This window comes from Rana temporaria, chromosome 5, assembly GCF_905171775.1.
Source record: "Rana temporaria chromosome 5, aRanTem1.1, whole genome shotgun sequence".
Classification (NCBI taxonomy): domain Eukaryota; kingdom Metazoa; phylum Chordata; class Amphibia; order Anura; family Ranidae; genus Rana; species Rana temporaria.
In genome coordinates this window covers 29,571,242-29,591,663 of record NC_053493.1, presented here as the reverse complement: position 1 = coordinate 29,591,663, position 20,422 = coordinate 29,571,242, and the positions used below count along the sequence as shown (strand labels likewise).

The 20,422-nt window shown below is 47.3% G+C and overlaps 1 protein-coding gene across 1 annotated transcript in view; it reads right to left on the bottom strand.

The window, feature by feature from the left end:
• LOC120939888 (serum paraoxonase/arylesterase 2-like) overlaps positions 1-20,422 on the bottom strand; it is a 72,964-nt gene that overhangs the window by 39,732 nt on the left and 12,810 nt on the right. The window lies entirely within an intron of this gene.

The window sequence follows — 20,422 nt, the reverse complement described above, 5'->3', positions numbered from 1 at the left end:
ATAAACAAAAATAGAGCGACAATTTTGAAAAAAATGCAATATTTTTTACTTTTTGCTGTAATAAATATCCCCCAAAAACATATATAATTTTTTTTTTCCCTCAGTTTAGGCCGATACGTATTCTTCTACATATTTTTGGTAAAAAAAAAAAAATCGCAATAATCGTTTATCGGTTGGTTTGCGCAAAATTTATAGCGTTTACAAAATAGGGGATAGTTTTTTTGCCTTTTTATTTATTTTTATTTTTTTTACTACTAATGGCGGCGATCAGCGATTTTTTTCGTGACTGCGACATTATGGCGGACACTTCGGACAATTTTGACACATTTTTGGGACAATTGTCATTTTCACAGCAAAAAATGCATTTAAATTGCATTCTTTATTGTGAAAATGACAGTTGCAGTTTGGGAGTTAAACACAGGGGGCGCTGTAGGATTTAGGGATCACTGTGTATGTGTTTACTAGTGTAGGGGGGTGTGGCTGTAGGAATGACGTCACTGATCGTGTCTCCCCTATAAAGGGGATGACGCGATCGATGCGCCGACACAGTGAAGCACGGGGAAGCCGTGTTTACATACGGCTCTCCCCGTTCTTCAGCTCCGGGGAGCGATCGCGACGGAGCGGCTATAAACAAATAGCCGCGCCGTCGTCCCGGATCGCTCCCCGAGCGGACCCGACCTCTGCATGTACCGGGGGGGGGGTCCCGATCGGACCCCCCACCCACGTCTAGCAGAGGACGTACAGGTACGTGATTGTGCCTGTCCGTGCCATTCTGCCGACGTAAATGTACATGAGGAGGTCGGGAAGTGGTTAATACCTCTTTAACCGGTTCCCGACCGTCTTTATGGGGGGCAGAATGGTACCCCTGCACAAAACCCCATACAGGTTTCCCTTTAAGAGCCACCAGAGGGCAGGCACACATGCCTGATGCACAGCAGGGAACCTGACTTGCGTGGCCGACGGTTGCCCGCGTGCACGAGAGCCTGCATGGGGATTTGTGTGTGTAAACATACAAATCCCTGTGCCGTCAGGACAGAGGAGACATGTTTGTTCCTACCAAGTAGTATGTAGGAGGAATATACATCGGCCTAAACTGAGGAAGAAACTTTTTTTTAAAATAGTTGAGGATATTATAGCAAAAACATTTTTTTTACATTTACACTCTTTGTTAAAGCGGGGGTTCACCCAAAAATCAACTTTCTGCCATTAGATCCAGCATACTGCTGACATCTGCAGTATGCTGGGTTTTTTTTTGTTGTACTTATCGTTTTATCAGCCTTTGTTATCCGGCTCCGAGCGGGGATTCCTTCCGGGTATAGGCGTTCCTAAGCCAAGCGGAGTTGATTGACGGGCTGCTAAAACGCATCACGCCTTCCGAAAATACTCAAAGTGACATTTGAGTGTTTACGGCGCCTGCGCAGTCAGCTCTACACGGCAGGCGCAGGCGCCGTAAACACCCGAGTGTGACTTCGGGTATTTTTGGAAGGCGTCACGCGCTTTAGCAGCCCGTCAATCAAATCCGCTTGGCTTAGGAACGCCTATTCCCCGCTCGGAGCCGGATAACAACGGCTGATAAACGATAAGTCCAAAAAAAAAAAAAACACAGCATACTGCAGATGTCAGCAGTTTGCTGAATCTAATGGCAGAAAGTTGATTTTTGGGTGAACCTCCGCTTTAATAGCGCAAATAAAAAAAACGCAGAGGTGATTAAAGACCACCAAAAGAAAGCTCTATTTGTGGGGAAAAAAGGATTTCCTTTGGGTACAGAGTCGCACGCCCGTTAAAGCGGCGCAGTGCCAAATTGTAAAAAGTGCTCAGGTCAGGAAGGGGACCAATTCTTCCGGGGTTGAAGTGGTTAAACTCCGCACCACTATCCCTGCCTGAAATATGTGCAGACCTGTTGTGCAACTTTATAAAAGCTGCCAACAAAGTTCTTTGCAAGATATTGTTGTCTGTTTGTCAGGAACTCCCGCCTGCTTATGCAGAGAAAGTATTATACACAATAAAAAATCCCTGTGTACATACTGTAATAAAACAGGAGCAAGGAGCAACGTGCAATGTACACAGCAGTGAAGGGAGGATTGGTTGGTTGCCGGCTATGGGTTGGGGCACCTTGACCCTTGGCACTTTATACTATAAATCTGTACGTGGCACACAAGTGACAATTTTCCATACAAGTTGCATACACTAAACCAGGGGTTTGAAATTAGCGGACCTCCAGCTGTTGCAGAACTACAAGTCCCATGAGGCAAAGCAAGACTCTGGCAGCCACAAGGACGACACCCAGAGGCATGATGGGACTTGTAGTTTTGCAACAGCTGGAGGTCCACAAATTGCATACCCCCTGCACTAAACCAACAGATAATTTTAACTAGGGTTGTCCCGATACCGATACTATTATCGGTATCGAGACCGATTCCGAGTATTTTCCGAGTATTTGCGGGAGTACTTGTACTCCCGCAAATACCCCCGATACCAAAATAGAATACTTCACCCCACCCCCCCCCCGCCGCCGAACGAATCCCGCCGCTACGCCGCATCCCGCCGCATGAATAGCTGTAGTCTTTCCCGCTGCGCCGCGTATAGACACTCCCCATTGCTCGGGTGAACTGTCCAATCCCGGCGCGAGAGACTACAGCTATTCAAAGCTGTAATGTTCCCCGCGCGTATTAACCAAGCGGGGATGCGGCAGCGGGGATGCGGCAGCATGTAAGGTAAGGGGGACATGGCTGCTTTTTTGGGGGGGAGCATGGCTGGATATGGGGAGGACATGGCTGCATATGGGGGGGGGACATGGCTGGATATGGGGGGGGTCATGGCTGGATATGGGGGGGGTCATGGCTGGATATGGGGGGGGTCATGGCTGGATATGGGGAGAGACATGGCTGCATATGGGGGGGGGGGACATGGCTGCATATGGGGGGGGGGACATGGCTGCATATGGGGGGGGGACATGGCTGCATATGGGGGGGGGGGGACATGGCTGCATATGGGGGGGGGGGACATGGCTGCATATGGGGGGGGGACATGGCTGCATATGGGGGGGGGACATGGCTGCATATGGGGGGGGGGACATGGCTGCATATGGGGGGGGGGACATGGCTGCATATGGGGGGGGACATGGCTGCATATGGGGGGGGGCATGGCTGCATATGGGGGGGGGCATGGCTGCATATGGGGGGGGGCATGGCTGCATATGGGGACACATTTAAAAAAAAGTATCGGTATTCGGTATCGGCGAGTACTTGAAAAAAGTATCGGTACTTGTACTCAGTCCTAAAAAAGTGGTATCGGGACAACCCTAATTTTAACCCCCATTTCAATATGATCAATAGTCCTGTAACTAAAACCAACCGCAACCAATTAAAAGAAGACATCATTAAAAGGGAAATTCTGCTTTGCATATACAAAGCCACAGGGTTTTCTTTCATCTCCCTGTCCCTGGCTTTTTCACCTTTCTTTTGCTCCCCTGCAGCTTAGTGCAACAGTGTAGGACAAAGGAAATGCCCAGTACTTCCAGGTATGGGGGGGGGGGGGGGCAATGTGACTCAACCCATTTAACAGCGCTGGCCATTTTCACACAGGATGTAATCTCCAACGAGCAAGGCCCTCCGATTCCCCCTGTATTGTATTTTAATTGTACGTCTTACCCCAATGTTGTAAAGCGCTGCGCAAACTGTTGGCACAATATAAATCCTGAATAATAATAACCCTATGTATCCTATTACTCCACTGACTTGTAGCTTACGCAACTTTTTCCTTGACAGCCGAACAGAAAAGCAGGAGAGCAAAAGTAAGGCACAAGTATGTGTTACCAAAACAGGTGTCCCACATTTACTCTCACTTCCTATTTCAGTGACAACGCAATCATTTGGGATTTTCTGATCACTTTCTGCGCCAGAGACCATGGTCACAACAAGCACCGATGGTGAAGTTTAAGGGGGAACGGAGAGCCAACATACCAGGCAGGGTTTCTAACCCCATGCTAACTGAAGCAAAAAAAAATTTTTTTAAAGGTCAGTGTCAAAAAGGCCATAGTATTTTAGGTAGGATTATAAAAGGGTATTTTTTTAAATGTAGGTCGGTTTGTTTTATGTAGCATAAAAAAAAAAAAAAAATGTGCACCATTTATATATGAGATATCGTTCTGATCATTCAAAGTATAATTTGTTTTTTATATACACATGGTTATATATATATATATATATATATATATATATATATATATATATATATATATATATATAACCAAGGATAGCAATGGGAGGGTGGAGAGTTTAATATGTCATAAATAAAAATTATATACCGTATTTATCGGCGTATAACGCGCACTTTTTCCCCCTTAAAATCAGGGAAAAAATCGCCGATCCCCGCTGTCTCTGTGCTCCGTCCACAATGACCGAGCCGGTCCGAGTGTACTGCGCACTCGGCTAGGCTCGGCTCCGCCCGCAGGACCGCGAGAGAAGCCGACATAGACCGAGCCGAGTGTACTGCGCACTCAGCTAGGCTCGGCCACACTCGGCTCCGCCCGCAGGAAATCCGGCAAGACAGCAGATGGACACCTCCAAAGCCGCAGATGGACACCCACAAGGCTGGATGGGCCGAAGACGGATGCCGGACAAGGCCGCCGATGGACGCCGGGCAAGACAGCAGATGGACACCGAAAAATGTAAGTTTTTTTTTTCCTTAAAACTTCCCTTCTAAGTTTGGGGTGCGCATTATACGCCGGTGCGCGGTATACGCAGATAAATACGGTATATATTTTTTTATATTTATGACATATTATACTCTCCACCCTCCCATTGCTGTCCTTGGTTCAGCACTAGTAGTTCTCTTTTGGGCAGAATGACACACATTCTGCCCATTTTCCATGCGCCCAGCCTGTCATTTATATGCCCCCCTATGGTATGCATCATCACAGAGGCTGGACTTGCAGTACTCCAGGACTGAGCGCTGCTCATATATCATACATCAGTGTTGCTTGATCCTGGGAGGAGTGCCCACCCCCTGCTGACATCAGTGGAGTGACATCAGTGGAGTGACATCAGTGGAGTGACATCAGTGGAGTGACATCAGTGGAGTGACATCAGTGGAGTGACATCAGTGGAGTGACATCAGTGGAGTGACATCAGTGGAGTGACATCAGTGGAGTGACATCAGTGGAGAAGCTAGAAAACGTATAGGATTTCCTTTAAACCCCTTCCCTATGAGCACACGCATACATGCGGCCTCGTGGAAATAGGTCTTTATTCAAAGGGTCACATACTGTATATTCGCTGCTGTGCTTGTGCTGAGAGCGCATTGCACTGCTCATTTCCAGCACAGAGACCGAGCTGTCACCGAGAGACCTGGGTATCATACTAATGATCAGGAACTGGGAGGCCCCATTTCTGATCACTGTGATGGCCTCTGATTGATCAGCCACCATACAGCTCTGCCCTATGTGTTCTCCTCTTGAATGGAGAGAAAGCTACATTGTATTGCTTACAGGATACATTATATAATACATTGCATCTTTTTCTACTTGCAAGAAGAGAAAAAAGTGTGCAGAAAATAAAATAAAAAAATTGAGAAAAAACAAAGAAAATAAATTGCTAAATCAGTGTTTGATCTAGGTCAGTGTAAGGTAAGGGTCAGGGGCGGACTGACCATTGAGGCACTGGGGCACTGCCCGAGGGCCCCATGCCACTAGGGGGCCCCATCAAGGTTGCCAGGCTCAGTAAAACCAGGGACAGTATGTAAAAATCTGTGTTTTTTTACATCTGTCCCTGATATGTCCAAAACTGACATGCTTTTGATGTGAAAATCCTGAGATTTTAGCTGCCCTGCCTCTGTACTGCCTCCTGGCTTGGTGGCCAGCCCGGGGACCCCATAATCTTCTATTGCCCGGGGGCCCCATGAGTTGTCAGTCCGCCCCTGTTAAGGGTAGGCAACCTGGGGCCCTCCAGTTGTTCCAGAACTACAAGTTCCATTATGACTCTGCGAGCAAATGTAACTGCCAGCCTCGCAATGCCTCATGGGAAATGTAGTTCCATACACCCCAGGTTGCCTACCCCAGGTGTAAGGGCTAGGGTTAATGTTAGGGTCAAAGGACAGGGTCAGTGTATTTTAGGTAGGATTGAAAATGTTCTTTTTTTAAATTTAGTTAGTATGATTAAGGTAGGATAAAAAAATAAAATAAATGCACACCATTTATATACATATTTGATATCATTCTGATCGTCAGGGGCAGGGGAATTTGTTTTGGGTTGTTTATTGGTAGTAGGTTTTGGTAATAGCAAATATAACGGTCATCAATCCTTCTTCAGAACTCCGCAGATATGGGCACATCCCATCAGAGATAGAGCAAGCCATGGCGAGCATTGTGTTCACCTTCCATAAATGCGCCTGGAACAAGAAATACATGTCCAAGGAGGTCCTACACCGACTAATGGAGAACCAGTTCTCCGAACTGCTGAAAAATCTGAATAACCCCCTGGCGTTGGATAAAATCATCGCGAGTCGAGTCAACTTCCACAGCTTCACCCTCATCGTTGGTCTCACCATCACCTGTTAAAGCCATTATTGTAAGCACATGAAGTGCCGGTGTCTTGTCGATAGGGTTCCCCTATCGAGATGGTTCCATGCCTGACTGCGCAGGCGCGGACGAAGCCCACGGAAATCTCCGAACCTCGGGCGGCATCCAGGCTCATTCCTTAACATACCCCCGTGGATTGGAGGATGTTAAAAAAAGGGCCAGGAGGCCTAGAGAGCGTAGCGAGCCATCCGAGCGAAGCGAGGACGTGAGGCCGACTGGCCACTTACCTCAAATTCCACGTCGCCCTGGAGGTTTGGTGATTTTCGTCGGCAACGATTACGCCTGCGCAGTCAAGACAGGAACCATCTCGATGAGAGGAACCATAATCGTCAGATCACCGGCATTAAGGAAGCCCTGTCCACCATTAACCACCAATCTCACCAGACTGCCGCATTCCCATTGATGGAGGGGGAGGAGCCCCGAAATCTGTTAATGCTATCCAGTCTATGTAATCAGTGTTCAAATCTGTAATCTGTGTTGTGGAGAAAATGAAAATAAAAAAATATATATATTATATATATATATATATATATATATATATATATATATATATATATATATATATATATATATATATATATATATATATATGGTTGCCATTACCCGTTGCCACCAAAAGAAAGCCCAGTCTGTTAAAAAAAAAATGCTGTATGATCCACCTGGATACGCCAAGTTGTTGCGACGATATGATTTACTAAAGCTGGCCATGCATACGTCAACCAGTGGGCTGAATAAAAAATAAATAAAATAAAAAAGACCCGATTTCCCCATCTACACATTTGAGATGGTGCGAATAGGACATTAACTTGGTCCGGCTCGTAGTCAGGGCCGATCCTAGGGGCCCCCATCAGAGCCCCCCCACAACAGGTGTCCCCCATCAGAGCCCCCCCACAGCAGGTGTCCCCCATCAGAGCCCCCCCCCACAGCAGGTGTCCCCCATCAGAGCCCCCCCCACAGCAGGTGTCCCCCATCAGAGCCCCCCCCCCACAGCAGGTGTCCCCCATCAGAGCCCCCCCCCACAGCAGGTGTCCCCCATCAGAGCCCCCCCCCACAGCAGGTGTCCCCCATCAGAGCCCCCCCACAGCAGGTGTCCCCCATCAGAGCCCCCCACAGCAGGTGTCCCCCATCAGAGCCCCCCCACAGCAGGTGTCCCCCATCAGAGCCCCCCCACAGCAGGTGTCCCCCATCAGAGCCCCCCCACAGCAGGTGTCCCCCATCAGAGCCCCCCCACAGCAGGTGTCCCCCATCAGAGCCCCCCCACAGCAGGTGTCCCCCATCAGAGCCCCCCCACAGCAGGTGTCCCCATAGATCAGTACTTGTCCAATAAATCCATGTAGCTCGGGCGCGCTGGGAGCAAAGGCACATTACAGGGGGCGGGGCATATGTGGCATCTTTGGTTACTTGGAGGGTGGCACTCGAAGAGCATTTCTGGGCGTGCACGGGATGATTGGCAGCAGCTCCAGCCAACCCAGAGGCCTCTCATCACACCGCCTATGGGAAAAGAGCTGACATGCAGAGGGGGCTGGTAGACAGGAGACTGCTCCATGCACACCGGACAGAATTAATTAGTGGAGCCTAGTACCGGAACGTTTTCCAGTACTAGGCTCTAGTGTTGCTCACGAATATTCGCATTGCGAATATTCGACTCGAATATAGCATATTCGAGAAATCGCGCTATATTTCGAAATTCGCGGTGAATATTCGCAATTCCGAATATTCGATTTTTTACAATTTTTTTTTTGAATCAGATCACATCCTAGATATCTCCATCGACGTCTAAAAGCATTGCTGGTATAATTAGAGACCCTGGGCCGAGTAGCTGAAGCGTTCATTGAATTTTCCAGAAAGATCGCAATGCGATTATTCGGCAAACGCAATATCGCGCGATTATTTTCCTCGCCCCGATCTTCCGCATCAGAGCGATTTTTACAGTTTCATTTTTAAAACAGATCACATCCTAGTGATCTCCATAGACGTCTGAAAGCATTGCTGGTATGATTAGAGCCATTGGGCCGAGTAGCTGAAGCGATCATTTTATATTGCCGAATAATCGCAATGCGAATATTCGGCAATAGGAATATTGCGCGATTATTTGCTCCGCCCTTTTGCATCAGAGCCAATCAGAGTTCTCCTTCCACACTCGTCACAGGTTAGCAACCAATAGGAACCTGCCTGCATGGACATTATATAAGCTCACTCCCAGCACCATTTCATTGCAGATTCAGAAGCTTGCTATAGAGTGTGGAGGCTGTTTCTGTGTTCCTGGTTTCCTGGTTTCCTGTGTCTTTGTTCTTGATTGATTTAGATCATCACCAGCATTGCTATTTAGTGATTCCAGTGGATCTTTTCCAGTATATCAACTGCTTTTTTCAAAGCAATAGACCCAAGAGCTTTTTTCAAAGCTACGTTTTGTGCTGTTTTGTGCTGTTTTTTTCATTTGTGTTACTGTTTGATCCTGCAATCCTCCCTGTTCAGTTATATTTGCAAGAGATTTCAGAACACATATTGATCTGAGCTTTATAAAAGAGCTTTTCTAAAAGCTAAGTTTTGTTCATCTTGTGTTACTGTCAGATCTTGCAGGTTCACTGTTCAGTGATATTTGATAGGCATCTCAGTTCAAATTTTGTTTAGTTTTCCCTAAAGAGCTTTTATAAAAGCTAAGTTTTGTGTTCAGTTTAGTTAAATTTTGTGTAGTAAGTGTACACACTGTTAGTGTACATTTATTTCATCTAGCTTAGCTTAGTGTGTGTTTAGTGTCTGTGTTTAAAAAAAAAAAAAAAAAAAAAGTTAGTGTTTGTTTAGTGCTTTTTTTTTTTTTCTTTAATTTTGTAGTCCTTGTCTGGTGTACTACTTTTCTTATAGTTTAGTAGCTGTCTGTGTACGTCTTTGTCTGCGTGCCTGTCTTGTAAAAAAAACACAAAAACACATTTTGTTCACATTTTCCCCCCCAATAAAGTTTAACCCCCCCACACACATATCAGCAATTATGAGCGGCATCCGTGGCCGTGGCAGTAGGGGTAGGGGAGTTACTCCCAGTGCTGGATCGCTGCCAGCACGGGGTACCTCTCGTGCCCCTACTAGTGGTAGAGGATCGGGTGCAAGGGGAGTACGCCTGATCCGGGAGTTCTTCCCATCGGGCAGCCGCCCGATATTGCCATCTCAGGCTCAAGTAGTGGTGGACTACATGGGGCACAGCAGTGCCACTGAGTCGTCGGTCCCGACTCACAGTAGTACCACCATTACACCGTTGCCTGTACTACCCCCCCCCAGCCCCCAAGAGTCCAGCATCTTACTGTTCGACAGCGACAGTGATAGGGATCTCTTGGGGGAGGCCATGCATCAGGCAGACCTCCAGCTCTGTCCTGATGGTCAGGACCTTTTTGAAGGGATGGATGAGGAGGATGGGATACCTGCTGGCAGTATCCCAGAGACATCCCTTCAAACTGGTGCTGCTGTTTTGGTGCAGGAAACAGCAGCACCTAGTCAGACCCAGGCGTGGGTGAGGGGACAGCGGAGCCAGGCTAGAGGCTCCATGTCACGTGGTTCCCTCAGACCAACACATCTCAGCCCTTGGTCTGACATCTCTGGGGGCGAAGAGGGTGACCCATCATGGTTGCCATCTGACGCGTCGGCTCACTACGTCAGTGACGACGGGGAAGGTAGGCACCCTGGTGAAACGGTGCGCCAGGTCACCACCAGGGAGACCATCGTCAGGGTCTCCACTGGTGATGGCAGCAGGAGGTGTCAGGAGGAGGAGCAGCAGCAGCAGCAGCAGCAGCAGGCAGCTCCACCTGTGCGCACCGAATCCCAGCAGGTGCAAGTAAGCGTCACCCCATCTGACAGGAGGGCGGTGCTGAAGTCACCTGTCTGGAATTTCTTTACCCTGGTGGCAGACAACCCTACCGTGGCCATCTGCCGGATTTGTAAAGTGAGGGTGAAGAGAGGGAAGTGTTTGGCTCGGGTGGGTACCACAGCCCTGAACCAGCACCTCAGGATAAACCACTGGGCGTTGTATGAGGAGATGAAGCGTGGTGGTGGTAGCAGCGCCACCACCACAAGTGAGCAGGGTACAGCAGCCCCTGCCACATCTTCATCTGTTTCCAGCAGGTCATGCCCCCCCGCTCCCTCTAGTAGAGGTACTGGTACCGGCAGCCAGACCTCTACTTCCACAGCACCCTCCACGTCTGTGTCCCGCACTGCCGTCCGGCGCCAGGCGTCGATTTCAGACGCCTTTGACCGCACCACTCCCTTCCCCCCTGGAGACCGACGTGTGCGTTCCCTCAATGGGCTCCTGGCAAGGGTTATTGCCCAACATCTGCTGCCCTTCAACATAGTTGACAGCAACCCCTTCAGGCAGATGTTGGAGCAGGCCCAACCCCAATGGCGTGTCCCCAGCCGCCATTTCTTTGCCAGGACTGGTGTCCCTGCCCTACACCAGCACATTGTTCAGAATGTAACCCTGTCGCTGGATCACGCTGTCAGCGACAGGGTTCATCTGACAATGGATGGCTGGACCAGCAGACATGGGCAGGGACGCTACATCAGCTTCACGGCCCATTGGGTTTCCCTCCGAGGCGTCGGTGAGGGATCGTCGGCAACCGATCTTGTGGTGCCGCCCCGGGGTGTCCAGGGGAGAACTGCTGGTCTCCCTCAAGCCACTGTCTCCGCAGCTGCTGAGCCTCCCAGCAAGCGCCCCCGTAGCTACTCAAGTGTGGGGCACGTGCGCTGTCAGGCCGTGCTCCAGCTTGTTAGTTTAGGGGACCGGAGACACACTGCAGAAGAAGTGCTGAAAGCACTTCAAGCTCAGGTCCAGAAGTGGCTGACACCCCGAAGGCTCCAGCCAGGTATGGTTGTCTGCGATAACGGCAGCAACCTACTCGCCGCCCTCCATGCTGGCAGTCTGACGCACGTGCCCTGTCTGGCACATGTCCTCAACCTGGTGGTGCAGAAGTTCCTGCGCACTTATCCAGGGTTGAGTGACATTGTGGCAAAGGCGCGTAGGATTGCCAGCCACTTCAGGCGCTCCCCAACCGCTACCGCGTCCCTGTCCAAATTGCAGCGGAAGTACAATCTGCCCCTTCACAGGCTGATTGTGGACAGTGTGACGCGGTGGAACTCCACCCTCCACATGCTGAAGAGGTTGTGGGAGCAGCAAAGGGCGGTGAGGGAGTACCTGATGGAACTAGGCACTCAGAGGGCTTCACCACAACTCCCTTTCATCGCCTGTGCGGAGTGGGGGCAGATAAACCAGGTCTGCCAAGTGTTGTCCTCCTTCGAGCAGGCGACCAAGATGGTCAGCAGTGAGCAAATTGGCCTCAATAGCGTGCTGCCAATACTGTTCATGCTGGAGAGGACACTAGATCGCCTGCTCGAGGCTGGGGAGAGTGCCTTGGTGGAGCAGGAGGAGTCAGCAATGCTCCACCGAGACCAGGGCCAGGACCAGGAGGAGGAGGAGGAGGATGATGATGAAGAGGAGGAGGAGGTGGTTGCTGGTGTCGTCCCGGAGTCAGGGCCTGGTCAGGAGGGAGAGCCGGTGTTGGGGGCACCGATAGTCCGGGGGTTGGGCATGTCTGAGTTTGACCAGCAGCGCCTCAGGGAAGAAGAGTCGCACCTCATTCACCTGGCCAGCATTGAGGAGTCACAGCGGGCTGTGCTCTTCCCCATGGCTGCCCACATGCTGAGATGCCTCAGGAGGGACCCCCGGGTTAAGACCATCAAGACGAGGGATGATTTCTGGATGGCCACCCTTTTGGATCCCAGGTGCAAGGGGAAACTGGAGCAGTTCATCCCAGCCAGCCGGAGGCAGCACCGGATGGAGGAACTGCAGGCAGCCATTGTCAGACGGTTGGAGCAGGCAACTCCCCGGCCTCCAGTTGTCCCCCCTCATCTCACCCAGCAGGTGGCTGCACCCAGCTGCAGCCGAGCAGGGGACCTAATGGAAGAGATGAGGATGTTCTTCCAAACCGAGCGACCCAGTACCACCACCAGCAGCAGCAGCAGCAGTCACCACCAGCGGCTGGCCCACATGGTGGCAGACTACATGGCGTCCGTCGGTGCTTCTGACAGTATGAGCACCGACGACCCCATGGAGTACTGGGTTGCCAGATTGGACACCTGCCGCGAGCTCGCTCAGTATGCGCTGGAGTTATTGTCTTGCCCCCCCTCCAGCGTACTATCTGAGCGGACATTCAGCGCGGCAGGTGGGGTGGTCACGGACAAGAGGACCCGTCTGTCCACAGAGTCCGTGGACAGACTCACATTCATAAAGATGAATGAGTCCTGGATCGGCGGTGACTTTCTGGCACCCGTCGTCGGTTCAGGGCGCTGAAGGGTCCCTTGCCATGCATTCCCTGATGAAGCCCCGGACCTGATGTATTTACAGTGCTGAATATAACTATTTCAACATCAGAGAAAATCAATGTTAATATTTGGTACAGTAGGCTTTCTTTGCAATTACAGCGGTCAAAAATTTCTTTTATTTTTACACCAGCTTTGCACACACTGGAGGAGGGATTTTGGCCCACTCCTCCACACAGATCTTCTCTACATCAGTCATGTTTCTGGGCTATCGCTGAGAAACACGGAGTTTGAGCTCCCTCCAAAGATTCTCTATTGGGTTTAGGTCTGGAGACTGGCTAGGCCACGCCAGAACCTTGATATGCTCCTTACAGAGCCAATCCTTGGTTATCCTGGCTGTGTGCTTTGGGTCATTCTCATGTTGGAAGACCCAGCCTCGACCCATCTTCAAAGCTCTAACTCAGGGAAGGAGGTTGTTGCCCAAAATCTTGCAATACATGGCCCCGGTCATCCTCTCCTTAATACAGTGCAGTCACCCTGTCCCATGTGCAGAAAAACACCACCAAAGCATGATGCTACCACCCCCATGCTTCACATTAGGGATGGCGTTCTTGGCATGGTACTCATCATTATTCTTCCTCCGAACACGGTTAGTGAAATTATGATCAAAAAATTATATTATAGTCTCATCTGACCACATGATTTTCTCCCATGACTCCTTTGGATCAGTCAAGACAATTATGTCAGCAGTTATTTCACACCCTATATACTCTTATTAAGACTGCTGTACATCATGGCAACTCCTGCCCATGTGATATGACTCTGTATCAACTACTACTGTTAATACTACTACTGCTGCTTCTGCTGCTGCTGCTGCCCAGTCAAGACACCTATGTCAGCAGTTATTTGACACTCTATATACTCCTATTCCTACTGCTGTTCATGATGGCACCTCCTGCCCATGTGATATGACTCTGTATCAACTACTACTGTTAATACTACTGCTGCTTCTGCTGCTGCTGCCCAGTCAAGACACCTATGTCAGCAGTTATTTGACACTCTATATACTCCTATTCCTACTGCTGTTCATCATGGCACCTCCTGCCCATGTGATATGACTCTGTATCAACTACTACTGTTAATACTACTGCTGCTTCTGCTGCTGCTGCCCAGTCAATACACCTATGTCAGCAGTTATTTGACACTCTATATACTCCTATTCCTACTGCTGTTCATCATGGCACCTCCTGCCCATGTGATATGACTCTGTATCAACTACTACTGTTAATACTACTGCTGCTGCTTCTGCTGCTGCTGCTGCCCAGTCAAGACACCTATGTCAGCAGTTATTTGACACTCTATATACTCCTATTCCTACTGCTGTTCATGATGGCACCTCCTGCCCATGTGATATGACTCTGTATCAACTACTACTGTTAATACTACTGCTGCTTCTGCTGCTGCTGCCCAGTCAATACACCTATGTCAGCAGTTATTTGACACTCTATATACTCCTATTCCTACTGCTGTTCATCATGGCACCTCCTGCCCATGTGATATGACTCTGTATCAACTACTACTGTTAATACTACTGCTGCTGCTTCTGCTGCTGCTGCTGCCCAGTCAAGACACCTATGTCAGCAGTTATTTGACACTCTATATACTCCTATTCCTACTGCTGTTCATGATGGCACCTCCTGCCCATGTGATATGACTCTGTATCAACTACTACTGTTAATACTACTGCTGCTTCTGCTGCTGCTGCCCAGTCAATACACCTATGTCAGCAGTTATTTGACACTCTATATACTCCTATTCCTACTGCTGTTCATCATGGCACCTCCTGCCCATGTGATATGACTCTGTATCAACTACTACTGTTAATACTACTGCTGCTTCTGCTGCTGCTGCCCAGTCAAGACACCTATGTCAGCAGTTATTTGACACTCTATATACTCCTATTCCTACTGCTGTTCATGATGGCACCTCCTGCCCATGTGATATGACTCTGTATCAACTACTACTGTTAATACTACTGCTGCTGCTTCTGCTGCTGCTGCTGCCCAGTCAAGACACCTATGTCAGCAGTTATTTGACACTCTATATACTCCTATTCCTACTGCTGTTCATGATGGCACCTCCTGCCCATGTGATATGACTCTGTATCAACTACTACTGTTAATACTACTGCTGCTTCTGCTGCTGCTGCCCAGTCAAGACACCTATGTCAGCAGTTATTTGACACTCTATATACTCCTATTCCTACTGCTGTTCATGATGGCACCTCCTGCCCATGTGATATGACTCTGTATCAACTACTACTGTTAATACTACTGCTGCTGCTTCTGCTGCTGCTGCTGCCCAGTCAAGACACCTATGTCAGCAGTTATTTGACACTCTATATACTCCTATTCCTACTGCTGTTCATGATGGCACCTCCTGCCCATGTGATATGACTCTGTATCAACTACTACTGTTAATACTACTGCTGCTGCTTCTGCTGCTGCTGCTGCCCAGTCAAGACACCTATGTCAGCAGTTATTTGACACTCTATATACTCCTATTCCTACTGCTGTTCATGATGGCACCTCCTGCCCATGTGATATGACTCTGTATCAACTACTACTGTTAATACTACTGCTGCTTCTGCTGCTGCTGCCCAGTCAATACACCTATGTCAGCAGTTATTTGACACTCTATATACTCCTATTCCTACTGCTGTTCATCATGGCACCTCCTGCCCATGTGATATGACTCTGTATCAACTACTACTGTTAATACTACTGCTGCTGCTTCTGCTGCTGCTGCTGCCCAGTCAAGACACCTATGTCAGCAGTTATTTGACACTCTATATACTCCTATTCCTACTGCTGTTCATGATGGCACCTCCTGCCCATGTGATATGACTCTGTATCAACTACTACTGTTAATACTACTGCTGCTTCTGCTGCTGCTGCCCAGTCAATACACCTATGTCAGCAGTTATTTGACACTCTATATACTCCTATTCCTACTGCTGTTCATCATGGCACCTCCTGCCCATGTGATATGACTCTGTATCAACTACTACTGTTAATACTACTGCTGCTGCTTCTGCTGCTGCTGCTGCCCAGTCAAGACACCTATGTCAGCAGTTATTTGACACTCTATATACTCCTATTCCTACTGCTGTTCATGATGGCACCTCCTGCCCATGTGATATGACTCTGTATCAACTACTACTGTTAATACTACTGCTGCTTCTGCTGCTGCTGCCCAGTCAATACACCTATGTCAGCAGTTATTTGACACTCTATATACTCCTATTCCTACTGCTGTTCATGATGGCACCTCCTGCCCATGTGATATGACTCTGTATCAACTACTACTGTTAATACTACTGCTGCTTCTGCTGCTGCTGCCCAGTCAATACACCTATGTCAGCAGTTATTTGACACTCTATATACTCCTATTCCTACTGCTGTTCATGATGGCACCTCCTGCCCATGTGATATGACTCTGTATCAACTACTACTGTTAATAGTACTGCTGCTTCTGCTGCTGCTGCCCAGTCAATACACCTATGTCAGCAGTTATTTGACACTCTATATACTCCTATTCCTACTGCTGTTCATGATGGCACCTCCTGCCCATGCGATATGACTCTGTATCAACTACTACTGTTAATACTACTGCTGCTTCTGCTGCTGCTGCCCAGTCAAGACACCTATGTCAGCAGTTATTTGACACTCTATATACTCCTATTCCTACTGCTGTACATCATGGCAACTCCTGCCCATGTGATATGACTCTGTATCAACTACTACTGTTAATACTACTACTGCTGCTTCTGCTGCTGCTGCTGCCGCCCAGTCAATACACCTATGTCAGCAGTTATTTCACACTCTATATACTCTTATTAAGACTGCTGTACATCATGGCAACTCCTGCCCATGTAATATGACTCTGTATCAACTACTACTGTTAATACTACTACTGATGCTTCTGCTGCTGCTGCCGCCCAGTCAATACACCTATGTCAGCAGTTATTTCACACTCTATATACTCTTATTAAGACTGCTGTACATCATGGCAACTCCTGCCCATGTGATATGACTCTGTATCAACTACTACTGTTAATACTACTACTGCTGCTTCTGCTGCTGCTGCTGCCGCCCAGTCAATACACCTATGTCAGCAGTTATTTCACACTCTATATACTCTTATTAAGACTGCTGTACATCATGGCAACTCCTGCCCATGTGATATGACTCTGTATCAACTACTACTGTTAATACTACTACTGCTGCTTCTGCTGCTGCTGCTGCCGCCCAGTCAATACACCTATGTCAGCAGTTATTTCACACTCTATATACTCTTATTAAGACTGCTGTACATCATGGCAACTCCTGCCCATGTGATATGACTCTGTATCAACTACTACTGTTAATACTACTACTGCTGCTTCTGCTGCTGCTGCCGCCCAGTCAATACACCTATGTCAGCAGTTATTTCACACTCTATATACTCTTATTAAGACTGCTGTACATCATGGCAACTCCTGCCCATGTGATATGACTCTGTATCAACTACTACTGTTAATACTACTACTGATGCTTCTGCTGCTGCTGCCGCCCAGTCAATACACCTATGTCAGCAGTTATTTCACACTCTATATACTCTTATTAAGACTGCTGTACATCATGGCAACTCCTGCCCATGTGATATGACTCTGTATCAACTACTACTGTTAATACTACTACTGCTGCTTCTGCTGCTGCTGCTGCCGCCCAGTCAATACACCTATGTCAGCAGTTATTTCACACTCTATATACTCTTATTAAGACTGCTGTACATCATGGCAACTCCTGCCCATGTGATATGACTCTGTATCAACTACTACTGTTAATACTACTACTGCTGCTTCTGCTGCTGCTGCCGCCCAGTCAATACACCTATGTCAGCAGTTATTTCACACTCTATATACTCTTATTAAGACTGCTGTACATCATGGCAACTCCTGCCCATGTGATATGACTCTGTATCAACTACTACTGTTAATACTACTACTGCTGCTTCTGCTGTTGCTGCTGCCGCCCAGTCAATACACCTATGTCAGCAGTTGTTTCACACTCTATATACTCTTATTCCTACTGCTGTTCATCATGGCAACTCCTGCCCAAGTGATATGACTCTGTATCAACTACTACTGCTAATACTACTACTGCTGCTGCTGCTGCTGCTGCTGCTCAGTCAAGACAACTATGTCAAAAGTAATTTCCCACTCTATATACTCCTATTACCACTGCTGTTCATCATGGCACCTCCTGCCCAAGTGATATGACTCTGTATCTACTACTACTACTACTACTGCTGCTGCTGCTGCTCTGTCAAGACACCTATGTAAAAAGTTAATTCCCACTCTATATATACTCCTATTACCACTGCTGTTCACTGATACCACTGATAGTTAATTTATCCCTTAACTACCCCCATTTGTGAGGGTCGGGGTTTTCCTTTAAAGTCCCATGCAAATCAATGGAAAATGTATGTTCCCACATAACTTCTGTACGCCTGGAGATATTTCAATAATACCCGCTATACATATTACTTATATGCCAAATAAAAATATATAACAGTTAAATTAACCCTTACCAACACCCTTATATAAAAGATGGGTATATTTATATTACTATGATTTTCCTCCCCAAAAGGTTAAGATAGGAAGACCGGGCAACGCCGGGTATTCAGCTAGTAATAGTATAAAATGTTTTCGGTTATTATTAAGCTAGATGTGTTGATGTTGATGTTGATGTGTTAGATGTGAAGTTAGATGTGAAGTTAGATGTGTTTAAAAAACTAACAATTTCAATAAGAAATGAAACCTTTGCAAAATATAACATTTTTTATTAAAAAAAAAAAAAAAAAATTAGGACATTAACTTCTGAAGCTCTGTCACCTCATCCATGTTTTTCGCCAGTTGTTGCACCAGTTGTTGATTTTGGCGCATCAAAAACAGTATCTGCTGCTCATTTGCCATTACTCTCTTCGTGAGGTTTTTCATGGCAGCTTGCTTCACCTCTAGCTTTTTTAGAACTGTTAGGATATAAGAAAAAAACATTTGGATTTCAAAGACCGTTACGAAAGATTATTTTCAGCCATAAAAATAATAAAGTCTGACTTAAGAGACTCTATGAAAGAGGATCTGGCAGAGGCAATTCTCTTCCTTAGAACTCTACATTGCATTTATTTGCATTTGCTAAGCCTAGAACTACATTTCAAGATTAATATAAACCATTTCTAGGTTTTTCATATTTTTTTTTTTGGGTTCATTATAGATAAGCTTTGTTTTGGTTCTAAAACAGCCAAATAATGTGGTCTGTATTTTTGAACTGTTAAAGATCATGTTCCTGATGTTTAAGCCTGCTGCTACTATCCAGTCACTTGATTGTTTTCATTGTGTTTGTCTTTTGCTTAAACTGTGCAATACAGTAGACTGTTGGCTTCCCAGCCAGTAGTCCTGTGGTAGTTTGCGTTTCTTTCCCTCAAGGAATCTATAAAATACATTCGCATATTAATACAGAGGAGTCGGAGTCGGGGAGTCGGGGAGTCGGAGTCTGAAGTACATAAAACTGAGGAGTCGGAGTCGAAAAATTTATCTACCGACTCCACAGCCCTGCTTTAAATGCTGTCCATTTTTAGAGCTACATTTTATTGTTGAAATTTTATTAATATATGTGCACATATTTACCCTCCTGATTGACGGTATAATTAACCGTCTCATCCTGCTCCTCTTCCTCGTCACCCACTACTCCACCAGAAGTTTCGGGGGGGGGGTGCAGCTCCTCCTCTTGCTCCTCCACAGGAACTGGGGGTGGTGATGTGGATGGCCCTGGCTGCTCCTCCTCATCCCTCTCCTCCTCTTCCACATCCTCCTCCTGCTCCTCCTCTGCGGCCTGTCGCCTTGTGCGCTTGGGGCGCACAGTTGGTAGCGGAGCTCCTATAATAACACAATGTTCATATATTATAAAAATGTTTTCTAATGACGTATGCAAATTCTGTGTACTCTACTGTATTGTATATGAATACAAATTAATTTATATAGACAGTTAACCAATGGGACAATGTTATATTAAAGGGTCTTGTGGGCACTACAGGGGACTGAGCGTGAGCTGGGCTGCCACCATGGTAAAATGAGCTGTTTTTGTCTCCTTTGTTTTGTTCAGACGATCTCATGTTAAAAAAAAGTACTTGATGGAGTACACAGGATTACTATAACAACCCCACGCCTAACACAGGAATTTAGTGGGAATCTATATATATAAAACTCAACGTGTGTGTGCATGTATGTATGTATGTTCCACCATCACGTCCAAACGGCTAAAGATATTTACATGAAACTTGGCACACAGGTTACTTATATGTCAGCCACAAATATAGGATTGGTGGTTTAACCCATACCCACCCCCATTTGCCTTGGTCAGGGTTTTTCTTTAAAGTCCCATTCAACTCTATGGGAAATACATGTTATTTCATAACAGCTGTAGATATTTCGATAACACTTGGTCA